At 50.7% G+C, this 18,218-nt stretch overlaps 1 protein-coding gene across 2 annotated transcripts in view; it reads left to right on the top strand.

Moving 5' to 3' along the window:
• The first annotated feature begins 3,435 nt into the window (after positions 1-3,435).
• The window catches only part of LOC134945796 (sulfotransferase 1B1-like), a 48,032-nt gene continuing 33,249 nt past the window's right edge, over positions 3,436-18,218 (top strand). The window contains exon 1 of one of the 2 annotated variants that reach the window (XM_063935301.1): positions 3,436-3,497. The gene's annotated coding sequence lies outside the window, so the exon portion shown is untranslated. Of the gene's footprint in view, positions 3,498-3,556; positions 3,621-18,218 lie in introns of those variants that run through there. The other variant, XM_063935302.1, reaches the window with a different exon arrangement.

The raw sequence follows: 18,218 nt of genomic DNA, 5'->3' as shown, positions 1-18,218 counted from the left end.
TTAGCCTCAGAACAGCACAGCAGGAGAGTATTTGGTGTATGTATGTATGTATGTATGTATGTATATGTATATGTGTGTGTATATATATATATATATATGTATATGTGTGTATATATATATATATATATATATATATATATATATACACACACATACACACACACCAAATACTCTCCTGCTGTGCTGTTCTGAGGCTAATTGGATACAATAAGATACTGTGTTCCTTGGAAGGGGCTGCCTATTTCACTAAGTCCCTTGTTAGGAGGGACTAGATACAGAAAATATATATTCAATTCCTACAGGTTGTTTAATGTAAAAAAGCGGCCCAGCACTGGGACTTGAATTATTCCAGTGCTGGAAGTCTTGGGAGCTACTCCCCGAAACCCCAGTAGTTTGCAGCATGCACAGTTCCTGAAACTCGGCACCGGGCCCCCTCCCTCCTGCAGCCTGGTAAGTGCTGGTACTCTAACCAAGTTCGGCGCACTGGGGGTTAACTGCCTGAAACGCTGCAGCCGCTGGACTTCAGCAATCAGCTACCGTCCCCTTCTCCACACTGTGATACTGGAGCCGGCTTTCGGGTGTGGATGATAGGGTCGACTGTATCTAGGTCGACAGTCATCGGGTCGACCACCGAGGGACCCTAGTGCCCAGAGCTAAGTGCTGCCGCCGGCTAGAGAGGAGGGGGCCCAGACGGAGCTGCACATGGGCCTCCTCTCTAGAAACGCCTCTGCACCACCTTCAGAGGGAACACCAGAGCTCATCCTAATAGTAGGACCCACCCAACCATTCACAAGTGAGAAGCTCTCGGCCTGACTGTATTAGTCTTAACCAGTTCACCACTCGTACTGGAAAACCATACCTTGCAAGCAAGGTCCACATGTACTCATGGGCCCTACACACAGTGCGATGTGCCGCCGAGGTGCCCGACGGCCGACCCGGTGGTGGGACGGGGGGTGTGAAGTTTCATCACTCCCCCGTCACCCGACCACATAGTCCTGCATGCTAATATGGACAGTATTGGCATGCATGTATAAACAACATGGCACGGGGCCGCGCATCATTCATCGTTGGTGCATACGCACTAAAAAGATATCATCGTTCATATCTTTCAGTGTAATCACTAAGTGTGTATGTGATACCCAGGCAGCACCAGTTCAGTCAGTGATTCTAAAGCATTAAACGTCAGGCCGTCTCATCACATAAGCAACCAGTTTATTCACAGTTCAGATAGGGTTATCATGACAATAACATTTAATTTCTTGTTCTCCTCTCTCCAGCACAATAGTCATATGGGTTACATCAGGTTACAATTCCTTCCATTCGCTTCACCGGCAACAACAGCATAAACAATGATGGGACAGCATTACAGTACATACCAGTGCAGTCTCTGGGAATCAGTAGTGCGGCGGTCGCAAACAGATTCATTTCGGTGCGTTCTCCCCTATTCACTGGGGGATCTAAACAGGATCTCTCCGACTCTTCACTGGGGGCCTTCCACCACACGTGGTTTCCTACCACTCACCCAGATAGTACTCTCCCAAAGACTTACACCTCCCGTCCTGCTTGTAAGGTACCCCTGAAGATGGGGATCCCCTTTGTTTCTTCCACCGATCACTCATGCTGTTGCTGCTCTCAAAAAGGCAAATCTGGATATCTCTTGCTCTTCCTAGCAGCACCTACATGCTGCTCCATAATGCCAGGGGCTGTGGAGTACCATGCCTGTTCCACAGCCTTAGCATGGGGTCTCATCCCTTGTCACTTAGCCTGTGTCTTCCATCTCTCAATCCAGCATACTGCTCATCTCCCTCTGTCCTTTTTTTGTTTGTCCTATATGTGGTAGGGTCTGCCAGAACTGGTTTAACTGGTTTTGTGGACATAAACTCCACCACTCACTGATAAGAATCAAATGGCTTTTGGAATTTTCCAATATCTGTTAACATTCCAGTATGCCACATGTAGGGCCTATAAGATCAGTGGTTCTCAAACTCGGTCACCTAGTAGGAGCACGGGTGTACTCATTACTCCCTGATACATTTGCAGGAGGGGTTTGCAGTCCACAACACCCATATAGGGAGAATAGAACCTGTGGCTAGCGAAGCTCACCTCTGAGCCCGCAAGAGGCTTCGTTGTGCTCGCCCCCCTGCTGGCATTCTACCGCTCAGAATGTCGATGATGGGGTACGGACATTCAGCATCCCGGGCGGCGGTACATCATACCGAACCCGCAGGTGGAGCTAATTATTTCACTTGTGATTCTGCGAGACCTGGAAAACATGAACTGTTTGGGGTCCTAAGGATGGATTTTGAGAACCTGTGGCTTAAGGTGTGTACACACGGTGCGATATATGCTTACGATTTTGAAGTTAGTCAATATCGCACCATGGGGGTAATTCAGAGTTGATCGTAGCAGCAAATTTGTTAGCAGTTGGGCAAAACTATGTGCATTGCAGGGGGGGCAGATATAACATGTGCAGAGAGAGTTAGATTTGGGTGGGTTATATTGTTTCTGTGCAGGGTAAATACTGGCTGCTTTATTTTTACACTACAATTTAGATTTCAGTTTGAACACACCCCACCCAAATCTAACTCTCTCTGCACAACTGCTAACAAATTTGCTGCTACGATCAGGTCTGAATTACCCCCCATGTGTACACAACTTGCGATACCGATGCGCACTCTCGTGGGGTCGGTTTTGCAAGTAAAATAGACTGTGCAGGCACGGCAATTTTGACTATCTAGTACAAGGCATAGTTTACTCAAAATCACACATAGCCAATATCTCAAGTAAAAATTGTAGATAGTCAATATCTCACCGCGTGTATGCACCTGGTCTAATGACAGGAAGTACTTTCCTCACTTCTCAGCACAGCTCTATGACCTCCTGGATGCCAAGGACAGCACTGAAGTTTCTGCAACCCTTCACCATACAGTGCTCAGACGGAGAAAGTAGTTGTCCTGAAAATTTTCAACAACCTATTGAAAAGTACTTTTGCCAAAATCTTTCTATCCATATTGAGAAAGGGGATGGGGCACCAGATCTTAATTTCAGAAGGATCCTAAAGCTAGGTACACACTATACAATTATCTAGCAGATCATCTGCTAGAGTTGGCTGGTTGGAATGAAAATTTGGTAATTGATGAGAGCAAATGACAAACTTCTACAAGGGGAAGAATCAAGAGGTCTGCAAAATCTTTATAAAAGTCAGATGTTACCCCATCTGGGCCTGGAGGTGTCTTTGCACCATTTACACCAGACTGCACAGTATTCTCACCAATTACTGACATATCATTTACATTTGTTGCCATATTTGCCTTAAACCTTTTTTTTCTTAATTTTGATTAGTAAAACCTGCACCATAATCAATTGCATGTGCTTGTCCTCATCTAGCAGTTCATCTCAGGCAGACATCTGCGGACAGAGCCACACTCAGCACTAGTACTAGGGGAGCGGAACCGCACACAGCTCTGGAAGATCAGGCACACAGTTACCTGCTGCAGGTGAGGAATCCCGACCATTCTTTGGCTTCAGTATACCAGGAGCTGGGACACACTGAGCCACCACTGATTGCTGAGCCGGACTGTTCAGCTCAGCAGCATCTCCCTCAGCCTGCGTGTCAGCAGGTAAGTATGAATCTGTTCTGGTCACCTACACACCGTCTGTGGTCTCATTGGAAGCACTACTCACACACTGCACATCAGTCTCCATGGGCATCGGCTGCATACCTCCCAACATGACCCTTCCCTAGGAGGGACAGAATGCTCTGCTCCTGGACGTCCCTCTTACTGTATGATTGCCATCACCTGTGGTGAAACACCTTTCTTATCCATTAACCTGTCCTACACAGGTGCCGGCAATCATATATTAAGAGAGAAGTCCAGAAGCAGAGCATTGCGTCCCTCCTGGAGAGGGTCATGTTGGGAGGTATGCGGCTGGGTTCCCACTTGCTCAGGTGACCCTTCCCTTGCCGCTTGCTCAGGTGACCCTTCCCTTGCCGCTTGCCCAGGTGACCCTTCCCTTGCCGCTTGCCCAGGTGACCCTTCCCTTGCCGCTTGCCCAGCTGACCCTTCCCTTGCCGCTTGCTCAGCTGACCCTTCCCTTGCCGCTTGCTCAGCTGACCCTTCCCTTGCCGCTTGCTCAGCTGACCCTTCCCTTGTCGCTTGCCCAGCTGACCCTTCCCTTGCCGCTTGCTCAGCTGACCCTTCCCTTGCCGCTTGCTCAGCTGACCCTTCCCTTGCCGCTTGCTCAGCTGACCCTTCCCTTGCCGCTTGCTCAGCTGACCCTTCCCTTGCCGCTTGGTCAGGTGACCCTTTCCGCTTGCTCAGGTGACCCTGGTGACCCTTCCATTGCCGCTTGCTCAGGTAACCCTTCCATTGCCGCTTGCTCAAGTAACCCTTCCCGCTTGCTCAGGTCACCATTCCCTTGCAGCTTGCTCTGGAGACCCATCTCTTGCCGCTTGCTCAGGTAACCCTTCCCTTGCCGCTTGCTCAGGGGACCCTTTTCTTGCCGCTTGCTCAGGTGACCCTTTTCTTGCCGCTTGCTCAGGTGACCCTTTTCTTGCCGCTTGCTCAGGTGACCCTTTTCTTGCCGCTTGCTCAGGTGACCCTTTTCTTGCCGCTTGCTCAGGTGACCCTTCCATTGCTGCTTGCTCAGGTGACCCTTCCCTTTCCGCTTGCTCAGGTGACCCTTCCCTTTCCGCTTGCTCAGGTGACCCTTCCCTTTCCGCTTGCTCAGGTGACCCTTCCCTTTCCGCTTGCTCAGGTGACCCTTCCCTTTCCGCTTGCTCAGGTGACCCTTCCCTTTCCGCTTGCTCAGGAGACCCATCTCTTGCTGCTTGCTCAGGTAACCCTTCCATTGCCGCTTGCTCAGGTGACCATTCCCTTTCCTCCCTTGCCACTTGCTCAGGTAACTCTTCCCTTGCCGCTTGCTCAAGTAACTCTTCCCTTGCCACTTGCCCAGGTAACCCTTGCCGCTTGCTCAGGTGACCCTTCCCTTGCTGCTTGTCCAGGTGACCCTTCCCTTGCTGCTTGCTCAGGTAACCCTTTCCTTGTCGCTTGCTCAGGTGACTCTTTCCTTGAAGCTTGCTCAGGTGACCCTTCCCTTGCCGCTTGCTCAGGTGATCCATCCATTGCTGCATGTGACAGGGGCAGTAACATGATGTGAGGAGGGGAATGGGGGCAGCAGGAAACCACAAACTGAGAGTTATATAGTGGGAGGAGCAGGGTCCCCCAGCAGCACAGAGTATATCAGGAGATGAGTGATGTGTCAGTGAGGACAGGGCTGCATGTGACAGGGGCAGTGACATGATGTGAGGAGGGGAATGGAGGCAGCAGGAAGCCTCAAACTGAGAGTTATATAGTGGGAGGAGCAGGGTCCCCAGCAGCACAGAGTATATCAGGAGATGAGTGACGTGTTAGTGGACACAGGGCTGCATGTGACAGGGGCAGTGACATGATTTGGGGAGGGGAATGGAGGCAGCAGGAAGGCACAGACTGAGAGTTATATAGTGGGAGGAGCAGGGTCCCCCAGCAGCACAGAGTACATCAGGAGATGAGTGATGTGTCAGTGAGGACAGGGCTGCATGTGACAGAGGCAGTGATAAGATGTGAGGAGGGGAATGGAGGCAGCAGCCACAGACTGAGAGTTATATAGTGGGAGGAGCAGGGTCCCCCAGCAGCACAGAGTACATCAGGAGATGAGTGATGTGTCAGTGAGGACAGGGCTGCATGTGACAGAGGCAGTGATATGATGTGAGGAGGGGAATGGAGGCAGCAGCCACAGACTGAGAGTTATATAGTGGGAGGAGCAGGGTCCCCAGCAGCACAGAGTATATCAGGAGATGAGTGATGTGTCAGTGAGGACAGGGCTGCATGTGACAGGGGCAGTGACACGATGTAAGGAGGGGAATGGGGGCAGCAGGACCCCACAGACTATGGGGTAAATTTACTAAGATTCGTATTTTACCCGTTTCAGGTCAAAGTTCAATCACGAATGACATCGAAAGTGTAAAACTGCAACTTTTTGAATTTGTTACGATGGATTTACTAAGCTGTCGTATTCGGGTTTTTCTTTTCTTCCGATGTCGATGTCATTCGTGTTTTTTTTGTGTTTTTTACGGCAGTGATTAGCAAAACACTGCCGACTTTTTTACAATTAATCTCGGCCGGATCTGTGTGATCCGTGCTGGGGTTCTATTTTTTATTTTTTTTTTAATTAAACACTGTAAAATTTTTAAAAAAAATTGTGTGGGGTCCCCCCTCCTAAGCATAACCAGCCTCGGGCTCTTTGAGCCGATCCTGGTTGCCGAAATATGGGGAAAAAAATGACAGGGGTTCCCCCATATTTAAGCAACCAGCATCGGGCTCTGCGCCTGGTCCTGGTCCCAAAAATACGGGGGACAAAAAGAGTAGGGGTCCGCCGTATTTTTAAAACCAGCACCGGGCTCCACTAGCTGGACAGATAATGCCACAGCCGGGGGTCACTTTTATATAGTGCCCTGCGGCCGTGGCATCAAAAATCCAACTAGTCACTCCTGGCCGGGGTACCCTGGGGGAGTGGGGACCCCTTCAATCAAGGGGTCCCCCCCCCCAGCCACCCAAGGGCCAGGGGTGAAGCCCGAGGCTGTCCCCCCCCCCCATCCAATGGGCTGCGGATGGGGAGGCTGATAGCCTTTGTTGTAAAAGAAAAGATATTGTTTTTAGTAGCAGTACTACAAGGCCCAGCAAGCCTCCCCCGCATGCTGGTACTTGGAGAACCACAAGTACCAGCATGCGACGGAAAAACGGGCCCGCTGGTACCTGTAGTACTACTACTAAAAAAATACCCAAAAAAAGACAAGACACACACACCGTGAAAGTATAATTTTATTACATACATACATACACACATACATACATACTTACCTTAAGTTCCCACGCAGGTCGGTCCTCTTCTCCAGTAGAATCCAAGGGGTACCTGTTGAAGAAATTATACTCACGAGATCCAGGGGTCCAGGCTCCTCGGGAAATCCAGGGGTAATCCACGTACTTGATAAAAATAACAAAACGGTGTCCCGACCACGAACTGAAAGGGGACCCATGTTTGCACATGGGTCACCTTTCCACGAATGCCAGAAACCCACTTTGACTTCTGTCTAAGTGGGTTTCTTCAGCCAATCAGGGAGCGCCACGTTGTAGCACTCTCCTGATCAGCTGTGTGCTCCTGTCCTCACTGACAGGCAGCACACGGCAGTGTTACAATGTAGCGCCTATGCGCTACATTGTAACCAATGATGGGAACTTTCTGCTCAGCGGTGACGTCACTTTAGGTCAACCGCAGGGCAGAAAGTTCCCATCATTGGTTACAATGTAGCGCATAGGCGCTACATTGTAACACTGCCGTGTGCTGCCTGTCAGTGAGGACAGGAGCACACAGCTGATCAGGAGAGTGCTACAACGTGGCGCTCCCTGATTGGCTGAAGAAACCCACTTAGACAGAAGTCAAAGTGGGTTTCTGGCATTCATGGAAAGGTGACCCATGTGCAAACATGGGTCCCCTTTCAGTTCGTGGTCGGGACACCGTTTTGTTATTTTTTTCAAGTACGTGGATTACCCCTGGATTTCCCGAGGAGCCTGGACCCCTGGATCTCGTGAGTATAATTTCTTCAACAGGTACCCCTTGGATTCTACTGGAGAAGAGGACCGACCTGCGTGGGAACTTAAGGTAAGTATGTATGTATGTGTGTATGTATGTAATAAAATTATACTTTCACGGTGTGTGTGTCTTGTCTTTTTTTGGGTATTTTTTTAGTAGTAGTACTACAGGTACCAGCGGGCCCGTTTTTCCGTCGCATGCTGGTACTTGTGGTTCTCCAAGTACCAGCATGCGGGGGAGGCTTGCTGGGCCTTGTAGTACTGCTACTAAAAACAATATATTTTCTTTTACAACAAAGGCTATCAGCCTCCCCATCCGCAGCCCATTGGATGGGGGGGGACAGCCTCGGGCTTCACCCCTGGCCCTTGGGTGGCTGGGGGGGGGGGACCTCTTGATTGAAGGGGTCCCCACTCCCCCAGGGTACCCCGGCCAGGAGTGACTAGTTGGATTTTTGATGCCACGGCCGCAGGGCACTATATAAAAGTGACCCCCGGCTGTGGCATTATCTGTCCAGCTAGTGGAGCCCGGTGCTGGTTTTAAAAATACGGGTGACCCCTACTCTTTTTGTCCCCCGTATTTTTGGGACCAGGACCAGGCGCAGAGCCCGATGCTGGTTGCTTAAATATGGGGGAACCCCTGTCATTTTTTTCCCCATATTTCGGCAACCAGGATCGGCTCAAAGAGCCCGAGGCTGGTTATGCTTAGGAGGGGGGACCCCACGCAATTTTTTTTGAAAAAATAAGCACTTTCCCACCCCTTCCCACTGATATACATGCACGGATCTCATGGATCCGTGCATGCCTATCCAATCACGAATAAAAAAAAAAGGTCTGTTTTTTTTTAGCACTTTTTTACGAGTTGTAATTTTTCACGGCAGTGTTTGTTTTTTTTTTGCTTTGCACTTCTTAGTAAATGACCGAGATTCATACTTAAACAGCCGCGTTTTGACCGATGGTGTATTCATTCGTAATTTTTTACTTGGACTTGCAAAAAATTACAAATGCCCTCATCTCTGCCGTGATTAGTGTTTAGTAAATTACCGAGATGACACTTTGATGAAAAAACGGCATCTCGGTCAAAATCGGGAGCTTAGTAAATTTCCCCCTATGAGTTATATAGTGGGAGGAGCAGGGTCCCCCAGCAGCACAGAGTATATCAGGAGGTGAGTGATATGTCAGTGAAGGGTTGTCTTCAGGTTGCCGGTGGCCGGGCTCATGACAACCATCATACCGGCGCTGGAATCCCGACCGCCGGCATACCAACAGATTTTCTCCCTCTTGGGGGTCCACGGCCCCCCTGGAGGGAGATTAGATAGCGTGGCGAGCGTAGCGAGCCCGCAAGGGGCTTATTTGTACTCGCCCAGCTGTCGTTATGCCGGCGGTTTGGATTCTGGCGCCGGTATGCTGGCCGCCGGGAGCCCGACCGCCAGCATCACATACTACACCCTCAGTGAGGACAGGGCTGCATGTGACAGGGGCAGTGACATGATGTGAGGAGGGGAATGGAGGCAGCAGGAAAACACAGACTGAGAGTTATATAATGGAAGGAGCAGGGTCCACAGCAGCACAGAGTATATCAGGAGAAGAGTGATGTGTTATACCCCTTTTCCACCTCTAAGCACGGGTCGCAGCCGGGAGCCTGACACGTGTGCTACCTGGCTGCGGCCAGTGCTCAGCCCCCTTTCCCACTGTGCTCACCAACCCGGCATATTGCCGGGTTGGTGACGCTGCTGGCGACGCGGCAGGAGCGGCGCTGTGAGATCACATGACGTCCCAGCGCCGCCCTTCCATAGACTGTGAACGGGAGCCGTGTCGCATCGACACGGCTTCCGTTTACACTGCACAGCTTACCGGGTTGAACTCGATCCGGGTTGACCCTTTTCCACTAGCAAAAAATAGGATTTTAAATTCCTACCGGTAAATCCTTTTCTCGTAGTCCGTAGAGGATGCTGGGGTCCACATTAGTACCATGGGGTATAGACTGGTCCACTAGGAGCCACTGGCACTTTAAGAGTTTGAGTGTGTGGGCTGGCTCCTCCCTCTATGCCCCTCCTACCAGACTCAGTCTAGAAACTGTGCCTGAGGAGACGGACATCTTCGAGGGATTTTACACCGATAGTGGCGAGATTCATACCAGCTCACACATACAAGGCAAACCAAGCTAACTAGCTTGAAACATCAGCAACGGCTGAACAAGATTACTTACCAAGTAACAAAACAGTACTTAACCTCTGCGGACTACGAGAAAAGGATTTACCGGTAGGTAATTAAAATCCTATTTTCTCTTACGTCCTAGAGGATGCTGGGGTCCACATTAGTACCATGGGGATGTACCAAAGCTCCCAGAACGGGAGGGAGAGCGTGGAGGCTCCTGCAGAACCAATTGACCAAACTTAAGGTCCTCAGAGGCCAAAGTATCGAACTTGTAGAACTTTGCGAACGTGTTCGACCCCGACCAAGTAGCTGCTCGGCAGAGTTGTAATGCCGAGACTCCCCGGGCAGCCGCCCAGGAAGAACCCACCTTACGAGTAGAGTGGGCCTTAACAGACGTAGGACACGGCAAGCCTGCCTTAGAATACGCATGCTGGATAGTGAACCTAATCTAGCGAGAGATCGTCTGCTTAGAAGCAGGACACCCAATTTTCTTGGGATCATACAGGACAGAGTCCGACTTTCTGTGACGAGCAGTCCTCCTCACATAGATCTTTAGAGCCCTTACAACATCTAAGGACTTTGATGAAATTGAGGAGTCAGTCACAACTGGCACCACAATAAGTTGGTTGATATGAAATGCCGACACAACCTTCGGAAGAAACTGCTGACGTGTCCGAAGCTCAGCTCTATCTTCATGGAAGATAAAGTATGGGCTTTTACATGACAAAGCCCCCAACTCCGACACACGTCTAGCAGAAGCTAAGGCCAACAAAGTGACAGCCTTCCATGTGAGAAACTTAACCTCAACCTCCTGTAAAGGTTCAAACCAGTCCGACTGGAGGAACTGCAACACCACATTAAGATCCTAAGGCGTCGGCGGCGGTACAAAGGGAGGTTGGATGTGCAGAACTCCCTTCAAAAAAGTCTGAACCTCAGGGAGGGCAGCCAACTATTTCTGGAAGAAAATGGATAGGGCCAAAATTTGGACCTTTATGGATCCACGACACCCATAGAGGGAGAATAAATTAGTGTGCCGAGCGTAGCGAGGCACCGTGCCTACAGCGTGGCGAGCGCAGCGAGCCCGCAAGGGGCTGCGTTGCACTTGCCCCCCTGTCGGGATTGTGCCGGTCGGGATCCCGGTGTCGGTATTCCGACCGCCGGCATCCCGTCCGGCGGGATCTCGTACTGATCCCTTGACCACCCTCCTTGGAAGGTTTCCCCTTGAGTGACTGCGCCCCAGCCCCGGAGACTTGCATCCGTGGTTAGAAGGATCCAGTCCTGAATCCCGAACCTGCAGCCCTCCAGAAGGTGAGGTAATTGCAGCCAAAAGAGGAGTGAAATCCTGGCCTTTGGCGACAGATGTATTCTCTGGTGCATGTGTAGATGGGATCCCGACCACTTGGAAGGACGAGAGCGTGAAACCTCCCGTACTGCAGAGCCTCGTAAGAGGCCACCATCTTCCCCAGAAGGCGAATCTACTGATGAACCAACACCCGGGTTGGCTTCAGGACATCCCGGACCATTGTTTGTATCACCAAAGCTTTTTCCTCTGGAAGAAACACCCTCTGCACTTCCGTGTCGAGGATCATTCCCAGAAAGGAGAACCTCCTGGTTGGTTTCAAATGTGATTTTGGAAGATTCAGGATCCAACCATGTTCCCTGAGAAGCTGTGTCGTGAGAGCTATGGACCGTAACAGCTTCTCCTTGGATGATGCCTTTATCAGCAGATCATCCAGATATGGAATTATGTTCACCCCCTGTCTGCGGAGAACTATCATCTCCGCCATCACCTTGGTGAATACCCTCGGTGCTTTGGAAAGACCGAATGGCAGGGCATGGAACTGAAAATGACAGTCCAACTGTGCGAATCGGCGATAAGCTAGATGCGGCAGCCAAATCGGAATTTGGAGGTATGCATCCTTGATATCCAGGGATACCAGGAATTCCCCCTCCTCCAGACCTGACATCACTGCCCTTAGAGACTCAATTCTGAACTTAAAATCACTAAACCCCTTTCTGAGGGAGTTCAAGTTCAGAATGGGCCTGACCGAACCATCCGGCTTCGGTACCATGAAAAGGTTCGAATAGTAACCTTTGTTTTGCATCTGGGAAGGAACTGGTACGATAACCTGTGCCTCCACCAGCTTCTGGATGGCTCCCTGTCGCGTAGCCCTGTCTACCAGCAAAGCTGGCAAGCCTGATTTGAAGAACCGGTGAGGAAGGCGATCTTTAAATTCCAGCCGGTACCCCTGGGACACAATATCTAATACCCAGGGATCCAGGCCGGACGACACCCAGACGTGACTGAAATGTCTGAGTCTCGCCCCCACAGGCCCTTCCTCCAGGCCGCACTGTCCACCGTCATGCTGAAGACTTTGGTGTACCTGAAGCAGGTTTCTGTTCCTGGGAACCCGCAGTAGCATGTTTCTTGGATTTTGGCCGAACTCCTCTAAAGAAGGTGTTGGACGGTTTGGCCTTTCTTGTTTTAGTAACACGAAAGGACTGTGATGCCGCTAAAGGAAAAGGTTTCTTCACAGCAGGTGCAGCTGAGGGAAGAAAGGGTGACTTACCTGCTGTAGCCGTGGAGATCCACGCATCCAACGCTTCCCCAAAGAGAGCCTGACCTGTGTAGGGTAGGGTCTCCACACTTCTCCTGGATTCTGCGTCGGCAGACCACTGGCGCTGCCACAGTCCTCGACGAGCTGAGACAAACATGGAAGAAATTCCTGCAGCCACTGAACCCAGGGCCTTGGATTCCACCATAAATCCTGCAGAATCCTGAATGTTACGTAAAAACAATTCTACGTCCCTTTTATCCAAAGTATCCAAATCCTCAAGTAACGTGCCTGACCACTTTACTATAGCTTTGGAAATCCATGCACAGGTAATAGTAGGCCATAGTATCGCCCCTGAAGCTGTGTATATGGATTTGAGCGTAGTATCAATTTTGCGATCAGTCGGCTCCTTTAAGGCAGTAGATCCTGGAACAGGTAAAACCACCTTTTTAGAGAGTCTGGATACAGATGCGTCCACTATGGGTGGGTTTTCCCATTTTTTCCTATCCTCCTCAGGGAAGGGAAAAGCAACCAGAACCCATCTAGGGATCTGCAATTTTTTTCTCCGGGTTTTCCAATGCTTTCTCAAATATAGCATTTCATTCTTTGGACGCAGGGAAGGTTAGCAAGGCTTTCTTACTGTCAGTGAAGTAAGCCTTCTCCACCTGCTCAGATGTTGTATCTGCAATATTCAACACATCCCTTATAGCCTCTATCATCAACTGCACCCCTTTAGCAAGAGATGCTGTCCCATGAGCACATCCCCATCACCGTCTGCCGTGTCAGAATCGGTATCCGTGTCATCCTGCATAATCTGTGCAAGAGCACATTTATGGGAACCTCCAGAGGGGGGCCCTGAGGTAACAGAACCGGACCAAACTGCCATAGAGTTCTGTAAAACCTGAGTTGCAGATTCATTCTGTGCAACCCTAGTAGAAATCTGAGAAATCATGGATTTGATAGAGGATAACCATTCAGGCTCCTTTGCTGGTATCTGTGCCAAAACAGTGCAATCCTGATTACATGGAATGGGATCATCCTGAGAGGACATATCCTCTGCAGCATATGACACAAAGTACCTGGACATAGCTTAATGGAGACCACAGACACTCCACACCCACACAGGGGATGGCAGACAGAGTTTCCCCCCAAAAATGGCAAGAGACACACAGAGATTGGAGCCAACCCACACACAGCGCTTTTCAGGTATAGGGAGACCCTAAACCAGCGCTGACTGTGCACCTTAATAGGTTACACAGTCTTTATACAGCCTCCCCCCCCCCCCCCCCTTCTACAACCCCCTGGTACCGTGAGAGATAGCTGGAGTTGCTCTGGAGGGACTGCACATCACTGACAGCATTTCTGCAGGCAGGAAAATGGCGCTGAACGCTGCTGGGTCCGCTCTGAGGAGAAGCTCCGCCCCCTTAGTGGCGCTGTCTTCCCGCTCTTCATAGGATTATACTGGCCTGAGGATTGATGCTGGCAGAGATCCCGTGACCTTGACAGGCTTGAGAGGTCAGTGTAGGGTGTAGGCGCTGGCTCAGGGCGCCCCTCACAGCGCCGCACTATGTACCGCTGAGCCCCGGAGCGCAGTTAGTACTCTGCTCCATACCCTGTTGCCGCCATCTTCACACCGGCTCCCCGCTTGCAAGGGGGTCCGGTGACTAACTAGTCACCGATCTTCTGGCTCTGTAAGGGGGTGGCGGCATGCTGCTGGGGTGAGCGATCCCCTGTGGTGGGGAACGTTCTATCCCCTCAGGAGCTCAGTGTCCTGTCAGCTGAGATAGTGGCTCAGACCCCGCAGGGCGAACACTACTCCCCCCCCCCCCCCCCCCCCCCCCCCCCCTTAGTCCCACGAAGCAGGGAGGCTGTTGCCAGCAGCCTCCCTGTAAAATAAAAAACCTCTAAAATAACTTTTACTAAAGAAGCTCTTTAGAGCTCCCCTAGCTGTGACCGGCTCCTCCGGGCACATTTTCTAAACTGAGTCTCGTAGGAGGGGCATAGAGGGAGGAGCCAGCCCACACTCTTAAAGTGCCAGTGGCTTCTAGTGGACCCATCTATACCCCATGGTACTAATGTGGACCCCAGCATCCTCTAGGACGCAAGAGAAAATAAGATTTTACTCACCGGTAAATCTATTTCTCGTAGTCCGTAGTGGATGCTGGGAACTCCGTAAGGACCATGGGGAATAGCGGCTCCGCAGGAGACTGGGCACAATTAAAGAAAGCTTTAGGACTACCTGGTGTGCACTGGCTCCTCCCACTATGACCCTCCTCCAGACCCCAGTTAGGATACTGTGCCCGGAAGAGCTGACACAATAAGGAAGGATTTTGAATCCCGGGTAAGACTCATACCAGCCACACCAATCACACCGTATAACTCGTGATATTATACCCAGTTAACAGTATGAAATATAACTGAGCCTCACTAACAGATGGCTCATAACAATAACCCTTTAGTTAGGCAATAACTATATACAAGTATTGCAGACAATCCGCACTTGGGATGGGCGCCCAGCATCCACTACGGACTACGAGAAATAGATTTACCGGTGAGTAAAATCTTATTTTCTTTGACGTCCTAGTGGATGCTGGGAACTCCGTAAGGACCATGGGGATTATACCAAAGCTCCCAAACGGGCGGGAGAGTGCGGATGACTCTGCAGCACCGAATGAGCAAACTCAAGGTCCTCCTCAGCCAGGGTATCAAACTTGCAGACTTTTTCAAAATTGTTTGAACCCGACCAAGTAACAGCTCGGCAAAGTTGTAAAGCCGAGACCCCTCGGGCAGCCGCCCAAGAAGAGCCCACTTTCCTCGTGGAATGGGCTTTTCCAGATTTAGGGTGCGGCAGTCCACCTGCAGAATGTGCAAGTTGAATCGTGCTACAGATCCAGCGAGCAATAGTCTGCTTAGAAGCAGGAGCACCCAGCTTGTTGGGTGCATACAGGATAAATAGCGAGTCAGTTTTCCTGACTTCAGCCGTCCTGGAAACATCTATTTTCAGGGCCCTGACTACGTCCAGTAACTTGGAGTCCTCCAAGTCCCACGTAGCCGCAGGCACCACAATAGGTTGGTTCACATGAAAAGCTGATACCACCTTAGGAAGGAATTGGGAACGAGTCCTCAATTCCGCCCTATCCATATGAAAATCAGATAAGGGCTTTTGCATGACAAAACCGCCAATTCTGATACACGCCTGGCCGACGCCAAGGCCAACCGCATGACCACTTTCCACGTGAGGTATTTTAGCTCTACGGATTTAAGTGGCTCAACCCAATGCGACTTCAGGAAATCCAACACCACGTTGAGATCCCACGGTGCCACTAGAGGCACAAACGGGGGCTGAATATGCAGCACTCCCTTAACAAAAGTCTGAACTTCAGGCAGTGAAGCCAGTTCTTTTTGGAAGAAAATGTACAGAGCCGAAATCTGGACCTTAACGTAACCCAATTTTAGGCCCGTAGTCACTCCTGACTGTAGGAAGTGCAGAAATCGACCCAGTTGAAATTCCTCCGTTGGGGCCTTCCTGGCCTCACACCAAGCAACATATTTTTACCATATGCGGTGATAATATTTTGCGATCACATCTTTCCTAGCCTTAATCAGCGTAGGAATGACTTACTCCGGAATGCCTTTTTCCTTTAGGATCCGGTGTTCAACCGCCATGCCGTCAAACACAGCCGCGGTAAGTCTTGGAACAGGCAGGGCCCCTGCTGCAGCAGGTCCTGTCTGAGCGGCAGAGGCCATGGGTCCTCTGAGATCATTTCTTGAAGTTCTGGGTACCAGGCTCTTCTTGGCCAATCCGGAACCACGAGTATAGTTCTTACTCTTCTCCTTCTTAGTATTCTCAATACCTTGGGTATGAGAGGCTAAGGAAGGAACACATACACCGACTGGTACACCCACGGTATTACCAGAGTGTCCACAGCTATCGCCTGAGGGTCCCTTGACCTGGCGCAATATCTTTTTAGCTTTTTGTTGAGGCGTGACGCCATCACGTCACCTGTGGCCTTTCTCAACGGTGTACAATCATTTTGAAGACTTCTGGATGAAGTCCCCACTCTCCCGGGTGGAGGTCGTGCCTGCTGAGAGTCTGCTTCCCAGTTGTCCACTCCGGGAATGAACAGTGCTAACACATGATTTTCCGCCCATCGGAAAATCCTTGTGGCTTCTGCCATCACCATCCTGCTTCTTGTGCCGCCCTGCTGGTTTACATGGGCGACCGCCGTGATGTTGTCTGACTGGATCAGCACCGGCTGGTGTTGAAGCAGGGGTCTAGCCTGACTTAGGGCATTGTGAATGGCCCTTAGTCCCAGAATATTTATGTGTAGGAAAGTCTCCTGACTTGACCATAGTCCTTGGAAGTTTCTTCCCTGTGTGACTGCCCCCCAGCCTCGAAGGCTGGCATCCGTGGTCACCAGGACCCAGTCCTGTATGCCGAATCTGCGGCCCTCTAGAAGATGAGCACTCTGCAGCCACCACAACAGCGACACCCAGGCCCTTGGAGACAGGGTTATCAGCCGATGCATCTGAAGATGCAACCCGGACCTCTTGTCCAACAGATCCCACTGGAAGATCCTTGCCTGGAACCTGCCGAATGGAATTTCTTCGTAAGAAGCTACCATCTTTCCTAGGACTCGCGTGCATTGATGCACCGACACCTGTATTTGTATTAGGAGGTCTCTGACTAGAGATGACAACTCCTTGGCCTTCTCCTCCGGGAGAAACCCTTTTTTCTTGTTCTGTGTCCAGAACCATACCCAGGAACAGTAGACGCGTCGTAGGAACCAGCTGCGACTTTGGACTATTCAGAATCCAGCCGTGCTATTGTAGCACTTCCCGAGATAGTGCTACTCCGACGAACAACTGCTCCCTGGACCTCGCCTTTATAAGGAGATCGTCCAAGTACGGGATAATTAAAACTCCCTTTTTTCGAAGGAGTATCATCATTTCGGCCATTACCTTGGTAAATACCCTCGGTGCCGTGGACAGACCAACGGCAACGTCTGGAATTGGTAATGACAGTCCTGTACCACAATTTTGAGGTACTCCTGGTGAAGAGGGTAAATGGGGACATGCAGGTAAGCATCCTTGATGTCCAGTGATACCATGTAATCCCCTTCGTCCAGGCTTGTAAGAACCGCCCTGAGCGAATCCATTTTGAACTTGAACCTTCGTATATAAGTGTTCAAGGATTTCAATTTTAGAATGGGTCTCACCGAACCGCCTGGTTTCAGTACCACAAACATTGTGGAATAGTAACCCCAGCCTTGTTGAAGGAGGGGTACCTTGATTATCACCTGCTGGAAGTACAGCTTGTGAATTGCCGCCAGTACTACCTCTCCTCGAGGGCAGCAGGCAAGGCTGATTTGAGGAAACGGCGAGGGGGAGTCGCCTCGAACTCCAGCTTGTATCCCTGTGATACTACTTGCAGAACCCAGGGATCCACTTGTGAGCTAGCCCACTGGTCGCTGAAGTTCCCGAGACGCGCCCCCACCGCACCTGGCTCCACCTGTGGAGCCCCAGCGTCATGCGGTGGACTCAGATGAAGCGGGGGAAGATTTTTGATCCTGGGAACTGGCTGTCTGGTGCAGCTTTTTCCCTCTTCCCTTGTCTCTGTGCAGAAAGGAAGCGCCTTTGACCCGCTCTCTTTTCTGAAGCCGAAAGGACTGTACCTGATAATACGGTGAGGAACCTGAGGTAAAAAAAATTCTTCCCATCTGTTGCTGTGGATACGAGGTCCCAGAGACCATCCCCAAACAATTCCTCACCCTCATAAGGCAGAATCTCCATGTGCCTTTTAAAGTCAGCATCACCTGTCCACTGCCGGGTCCCTAATACCCTCCTGGCAGAATGGACATTGCATTAACTTTTGGATGCC

The sequence above is a fragment of the Pseudophryne corroboree genome, chromosome 7 (assembly GCF_028390025.1).
Source record: "Pseudophryne corroboree isolate aPseCor3 chromosome 7, aPseCor3.hap2, whole genome shotgun sequence".
NCBI classification, from domain to species: Eukaryota; Metazoa; Chordata; class Amphibia; order Anura; family Myobatrachidae; genus Pseudophryne; species Pseudophryne corroboree.
Note: the sequence above shows the minus strand (reverse complement) of the source record. Positions and strands in the feature narration are given on the sequence as shown.